At 45.2% G+C, this 6,000-nt stretch overlaps 1 protein-coding gene across 1 annotated transcript in view; it reads right to left on the reverse strand.

The window, feature by feature from the left end:
• CASKIN2 (CASK interacting protein 2) overlaps positions 1–5,304 on the reverse strand; it is a 277,560-nt gene extending 272,256 nt beyond the window's left edge. The window contains exon 1 of the mRNA XM_078654526.1: positions 5,144–5,304. The gene's annotated coding sequence lies outside the window, so the exon portion shown is untranslated. The remainder of the gene's footprint in view (positions 1–5,143) is intronic.
• Positions 5,305–6,000: the final 696 nt, after the last annotated feature.

A 6,000-nucleotide genomic window follows, 5' to 3' on the forward strand; every position in this document is an offset into this window, starting at 1 on the left:
TACACAGAGCTTGCGGAGTTCCCAAAAACTCACGGAGCGGAGTTTTTTCCCCCCCTCACTTGCGTACATCAATGTCAAGTTGGCGAGAGCGAGCGAGGAAAATCCACCCAGAAAGATTTTTCCTTATTTGCGATCGTCAATATAAAGTTGGCGAGCGCAAGTGTGGAAACTGAACCTCCGGGCGAGATTTCTCAAAGCGGGCCGTTAGATTTTTCATTGCGAGTGGTTGTGTATGCTCGCCACCGCTCGCGTTGAGAAACCGCCCGCTCGTGTTGAGAAAGCTGCTGTTCAAGTAAAAATCTACTTGAGCGGCAGAAAGGAAGCAGCGCCCGCTTACGCTGTGTATGGTGCCATTTGCGATGATTGCACAGTGCGGACAAGCACCTGACACTGAAAATCACTCTAAACTGCATTTATCTAAAAGAAACTCTTCCGCTCGCGGAGCTCCATGTATGCCGGCGGATGTTTTTTTGCACTTTGCACTTATGTTACCTGGCATGTACAGTGCACCACTGCCATGGATCTGGCCTCATAGGATATTTACAAGGGTTCTACAGGAAGAGGAGTTCTCATATTAAGCCCGCTGAGAGCTCCTCATCACAAGATAGGACATTCATATCAAAGGCAAATGGAAACCCTCTTCCACATCAGCCACCAACCTCACTGTTCGAGGTGGGCCAATTCCAGTCTATGCTGGGAGAGGTAAACCGGCCTACCATCAGCATCATTCTGCACTAGTTTGCAAATTCCTCCAACACACGTTATTCGTTGCAGTCGATCCCATCCGCTTCAATGGCATTTCACACTTGTCCCTCAAAATTCTTCCCATTGCTCCCTTGCAGTTCTCATCTGGTTGGAATATTTCTCCAGCCCAACACAAGTTACTCCTCATTAACCATAGCGGATGCCAAGTGGACCCATGCCACACTGCCACCAGATGTCTCATGAAACAGTCAAACTGTAAGTCCCAGAAAAAGTGGTGTTGGCTGAAAAGGGAGGAATGGATAAAATAGGCCAAATTTGACATGGAGCCACTTGGCAGCTCTTTAACATTCCTAGACCCTCATGGCCCAAGAGAGCAGATATTTCAGTCCAGCGATTAAGACGGTCTAATATCGGTTCACAGTGCTATCTTTCTTTACAAGATAATACAACTTCCACACAAAATAGGAGAGGAGAAGAGACTGGGTTATGTGGAAAAGTTTTATGGGAGCCCAGCGCCAATCAACAGATGGACCTTACGTGAAATTCAGATGAGTTAAGGAGCTGTGCTGACCACCTCAAAACCCCACAGGAAGATGCCATCATCATCTGTATCATTCTGCAGAACGTAGGCCCAGATTAAGGTCGGCGCTGAAAAGATTGCGATATATATGCTACCCAAAATTCTAATACAACGCAGGGACCAGAGTTTATTCAGGTGCAATAAATAGCACCCAGTGAGAACCAAAATACCAGTGTTCTGTTATTTAGCCGACTTTTTTCCATGGTGAATTCCAGCAGGTTTTGTCTGCTGAAACGTATGCAGGGGTAGTGTGATTATAGCACAACTCAATATGGAGGTACCGGATAGAGCACATATGGCAATTAATCCGGGGCCTAATCAGTGTATACAAACACGGGTGCAGTTTGTGTTCCAGTCCTGCTCCAAATGAATCTAACTTTGAGCAGAACCATCCCTAGTTGCTCCTTTTAGGAGAGCATGCACATGTACAACATCTGGTTATTGCGGCCGCAAACAGGTGTGAATACAAAACCTTAGTTTCACAGAAATGGTTCAATAGCCATTAATTATTTCCAAAAACCATCAGTGGCAGCACAATTCATGTGAATTATGGATTACAACTAATCGCCGACCTAAAGTTATTTTGAGTGCAATTTTACCCTCACTGCTCAAGTACTCTCAAACAATTTGGATAAAACAAACACCCAATGCAAACAGCTAGCCACTCTTTGCTAAACAATGCAAACATCAGTTGTCAAACTTACACCACCAACTTCTACAGAGAGAATGTTATGAACCAGTAACTTCACAATAATTAATTATAAAACACAAGTAAAAACCCATTCTGCTAATACATTTTAAAAATAATGTTTTTAATTCGAAAATATTAACACAACATTTGACGTGCTCCTTGCAATGAGACTTTTTTTTATTTACAGGAAAAATAAGTATCCATTGATAACTTGTTCAGGGCACCAGGCAATAAAAAAAGATACATATACATACATATATATACACACACAAATATATACACATACACTTTATGTGACAGTTTATCGTCCACTAATACCATTACCGTGACATTCACAAATTACTCAAGCATGCCTTTTATAACTGTATCACCAGTACACCTCAATGGCATTATACGATTGTAAAACATTATAATGGTGGGTGTGTGATTGTTTACATACACACACTTTACAGAAGATGAATAGTTAGTTTAGGTTACATTTATACAGAAAGTGTGCTTTTTATTTCGGTAATTTCGTATTAAGACAGATAATGTACCAGAATATATCCTTTTTGTGGGCTTGCTTAAACAGGTTTAGTATTTTGAAAGGCAAACAGGATTAAAACACCTCAATCCATAGGTACAGGGTTAATTCCATGGTTACATTCAATGGTCGGAAAGTCACATATTCCAGCATCCCGATGCATTGGTATAATTGTACAGAATCCGATTTGGAGAATCTAACATGTTTGCTCTGTCAACCATGTTCCAGCCTAAGATTCTGCAAAACAGCCAAATATCCATTTTGTCCACAAATCATGCTGACGTGAGCCCGTGTAGCCACTCCACACGTCTACACACTAAGAGGGAATGATAATCCACCCCTAAAGTGCAGAACATGACCCGATTCCCTGGTGTCTCTATAGTTAACAGTAATCTGCAGAAACCATTTCCTGTACCAGCTGAACGTGATTTCCATCACTTGGAGCCACAGTTTTCATGCCGCCTCTGCCAACCCTCCTTTCAGAGGACATGAAATGGGCAGTACATTTCAGCAACTATATTGATTAATGATCTATGGATTTCCACCATAAACGATAATTATAGAACCCCCAAATATTCACCAAAAACATGATAATGTATGTTATGGTTAAAATTAAATGGATAACAAACACAGACAGCCACCACCATCACGGTCAACACTGGAACCACAAAGCACCCCTGGTCACACTTATATGGAAAGACCCTTAAATTAGGGGTACGGGTAGAGTGAAGGTAGTGCTGGTAACCTTATCTTGCCAACTGCCTGTTTTTTTTTTAGATTTATTTAATCTTTAACAAAACGTCCTGTAAAACATGTTTTTTCTAAGCAACTATATAAATATAGGGGCAAAGTTGTTGGGATGGAGAAACGTCTGCAATGTGTTGATGCAAACAGAAATCCCTGGGTTCATTTGGGCCCTCTACTATGGCAAACAACTCTAGACAGAATTAAAGCATCTAACATGAATTTACAGCTCAGACCAGACTAGGGCAATCTGTGGTTTGGTGTAATTCTATGCATTTTGAAATCTAAGCATTTACAAAATTAGAGCTATTTGGGCAGAGCCTAAAAAGTCTGAGAATTTGCACTCATGTTCAAGAGTGATTACATTTTGCGATGGCACCCGTTACTAGATTCAAGATCTGCTTTCTGGTCAGAAAGTTCTGAAAAGAAGCATTGGCAAAGCCATTATGTGTGGGTTGAATGTGCTAACGTGCGGTTAGCATATTAGAGCAAAACACTTAAGTGAGAGGAGGAGCATACATAGAGGACTACAGTTGTGAAGAAGTCCATAATGCCGTTCAATGAAAGGACTGCATTAGAGCTGGTCCAAAAAAAAAAAACAACAACAAAAAAATCACGAAAACAGCTAATAGCATTAGGTGGGAGATGAAATACTTAACTGGAGTGATTGACAAAGTCTAATTTCCAAGCTGAAGAAAGCAACCCCTCGAGCTCTGTGGACGCCCAGTTACCGGTCCAGAGGGATTTCCTTGTGGTAATCTGTGGGGGACAGTTCCTAGTAAGGGTAGGGAGGGGTTGGTTATTAACACTTGTTCTAAATGTCCCACTGAAGATTACAGTCTGTACCAGCTTGGGGACAACCATGCCCCATATGGGCACAGACTATCAAAAGGTTAACAATACTAAACTAGGCCATGCAATGGGATAATGTAGCAAGTAAACTGTTTACCACCCCAACCCCCACCCTTCAGAGAGGAATTCACAGACCGTAGAACCCAGGAGGGAGGAGGACAAACAGTGGCGGATGCTATGTTTGCCCAAAGAAATGGACTATGGAGTGAGGTGGGGGCACTAGTTAAGGCATACAAGTACCAAAACTTCACGGAACAATGTTACATTTATGCTATGTGACACATCCCTGTTACTTCCAAAATATTACAGGCTATTCCAGGGACCTGTTTCGCCGCCACAAATACACCGGCCTGCCTGCTGCACCTCCGGGAGCACAGCTGCCAAGGCACATTCAGCCAGAGTCCTCCTATATGTTTTAGTAAACATCACTCCCATGTAAAGGGTTAATGGTTATATACTAATAATGGGGGGGGAAAAGGCGAAACTAAGGGTCCCACAATGCAAAATCGGGTTAACTAAAACTCCTCCGCTAAACAACCAGGTGATGTAAGGCCTCTGGCCACTTCACGATTACAGCTGTGTAAGTAAATTGCCCCTCCACACTCGGAGAATTGAATTGCGTGCTATCGCTCAATCAGCTGCTGCCCCACACACACTGTCTGTCACTCCTCCACACGCACTTCGTTAATTGGCGCCCACCCACGCACAGCCTGTCCTTTAGTCTTCCTCACAACTCTGCACACACCCACTGCCCCATGCGCATTCAGAGCTGCCTTTCCACGAACACACAGTGCCTGCTACTCCATGGAAAGGCACAGAGTTGCCAGTGGCCCCTACACACACCCAGGGTCGTGTGCACCTCACACGGCCGTCCTCAGCTCACACACGGCCGCAGTAGACGGCTCTTGCCGGCCCCTGGACACAGCACCAGCTGCCACTCTGAACACAGCCTCCTCAGATCCCTTTCCAAGCCCCAGACGGCGGGAGGAGGAGGGGGGCGGGCGGTCGGTCAGGAGAGAAAGAGAGTGCGAGAGTACAAAAGTCCTACTTTTGAGAAGTCTCCGGGCCGCCCCGCCCTGGGTGTCGAACCAGCACCGCTCCTCGTCCAGCTCCAGGGACCGGGCGCGGGCCACGGCCTCCTCCCACTCTTAAATTCTGCCGGTGCTCCTCGGCGGGCCGCCGTCTCCCTCCCGTGTCCTATGGGTCTGGAGGGCCTCCCACCGCCCGCTCCCTCACCAGGAAATCCCTCCCCTGCCTCCTGATTGGGGGTGAGGGCTCGCCCCAGCTCCAGGGCCTGCCCCGTGCGGAGACTGTCTGGAAAGGAAGGCCGGGCAGGCCCTACCTGCCGGGGCACGCTCCAAACTTTACACCGCCCCTTCCGAGAGTCTGGAGGCGGCGGCGGGCCTCACCTGCTGCCTGCGAGGGTAACTTTACAGACGGGAGCCTGATGCTATCAGACAATGCAGGGAAGGAGTAAACTTTCTTTGAGCGCCTTGTATGGCAGTCTGGCATCATCAGGGCGCACTAGCTTAGACAGGTTGATAACTGTCCGAAGTAAGACCTGCGCTTCTACAGATCGCCTGTTGTTTGTAAATCATAGGCTCTGATAACGTACACACTCATATAGTTTTGAAGTGAAAGAGGGAGAAAGGTAGGCATGTTTTCACAGATTGAAGGTACTTGTTATTGTTATTTACATTTGCAAAGTAATTAAACCAATTGTGAAAAAACAAGTTGTTGAACCTTGCATCTTCATGCTCTATTAAAGGTGGGAGGGAAAAAGAAAGAACAAAGAAAACGTTTTTAATGACAGTCGAAAACCTCAAAATGCAACTGGGCTAGTTAGAAAGTTTCAGCGCTCCATCCATCATCTGCTTGTGTTTGCTTTGTTCGACCTAAGTGGGC

Source organism: Lissotriton helveticus, chromosome 7, assembly GCF_964261635.1.
Source record: "Lissotriton helveticus chromosome 7, aLisHel1.1, whole genome shotgun sequence".
Taxonomy (NCBI): Eukaryota; Metazoa; Chordata; class Amphibia; order Caudata; family Salamandridae; genus Lissotriton; species Lissotriton helveticus.